The following is a 1623-nucleotide window of genomic DNA, read 5'->3' as shown; positions in this document are numbered from 1 at the left end:
CCGTTAAGGCAAGCCTCTTCAACACATTCTTCAGTTCAGTCTTTGTCAACAGCAATGGCTCATGCCCCACATTTTCCACATTTCTCATGTTTTCCGTCCTGTTGGAAGAAATATCTAGGTCCAGTTCCAAGCTGGGAGAAAGGTACTGGAGACGAAGTGGAGGCTGGAGGCTGATTGGAAAGAGGGTCCATTTATTGTTGAACAGAACCACCAGGGTTTGTGGTTCTGGTGCAGCTGACAAAATGGGGATGAGAGTGGGGGATTTTTATACCTTATTTGGGCTTTGTATTTGAACTTTGTATTTGAGCTTCCTGTTCCTGTGCAAGAATATGTCCTTTAATATTTTATTGGCTGTTGTCAGATTCCTATGGGGTAATGCAGAGGTTATGTAGGGGTCATAGCTGGCTCTATAGGCAAAAGAGGAAATGCAAATCCTAGGTGCTTGTTTGAGCTAATTTTGTCAACCTTTTGTCTGTGCTTATCTGGAGTTTCGATCTGACCCAGTCTTTCTGAATGGTTTATCAAATCTGCATTTCTAAAAGCTGGCCTCCTCAGTTTCTGCTTGGGGCAGGGAAACTGGGACTGGCCCAATCCCTCCCTCCCTCCCTCTTTCCTTCCTCAATGTTAAAAGGTAAAACCACTGGATTTTTCTGAACTCAACTGTTGACCCTTCAGGTCTGGGGTAGGGTCTTCTACTTCTCTGTCATGCTCTGTTATCTGAAGACAGAAAATCTGCTGGGTCTTTCTGTATGCAGAACCTGTTGCCTTCTGCTAAGTCAGCCATGACCAGAAGCTGTTGGAGTTGCATTCAAGAGTGCACAAAGGATGACATCATCCTCTGCTAGTGACAATGATGACAATGATGTACCTGATCTTAGGCCGGAGGTCAGACTATAGTCCACAGCCGTGTTTCTCGACTTCAACCTATAAAATGTGTGACTTTCACTCCAGAATTCCCCAACCAGCATTCTGGGAGCTGAAGTTCACATGGCTTAAAGTTCTTGAGAGTATGAAACTCCAGTCTACAGGATGACCTCCCTCCTCTCTCCATCACACTCTTAAATCTCTGGAGTCTTCCTGCCATGACGAGTTAGGCATGACTGCCCTGAACTGCAGATTTTCCCACTTGAGAAGGCCAAATAAACCACAAAAGGCCACAATAAATTGACAGGACACCAGCGTTTTAGCAGAAGTCTCCAGATTCAGTTCCTCCTGTCAATGTTCCGACTGATGAACCCAACCAAAGCAAGCACGATCGAGACAACCCAATCTCTGAATGCAAAATTTTATGGAGTACATCATTTCGGCACTGATGAGGGCAAAACTAGATCTAGCTAATTCCCACATAATGAAGTTATAGGATTAACCCTCCCCTATTAATGCAGGTCACTTTGTCCAATTGAGTGTTATTGTATTGTTATGAGAAAAATTCTTTGGGTTTGGCAAACACCTGCTGAAGTGTCCTTGGCTCTCACAGCTCGTCTTCTTGATGTCTGGAGCCTACATTTCATCTCACCCTTCCCTCCCCCCTGGTTCTTTGGCAAACTGAGAAGTGATAATAGCATAAGCATGCTTCAAGCTTGACACACCTGCATTGGCATTTGACAGAATGCAAGAAATCAG

Source organism: Pantherophis guttatus, chromosome 10 (assembly GCF_059756535.1).
Source record: "Pantherophis guttatus breed Tessera chromosome 10, ASM5975653v1, whole genome shotgun sequence".
In the NCBI taxonomy this organism is placed as follows: domain Eukaryota; kingdom Metazoa; phylum Chordata; class Lepidosauria; order Squamata; family Colubridae; genus Pantherophis; species Pantherophis guttatus.
This window is presented reverse-complemented; position numbering follows the sequence as displayed.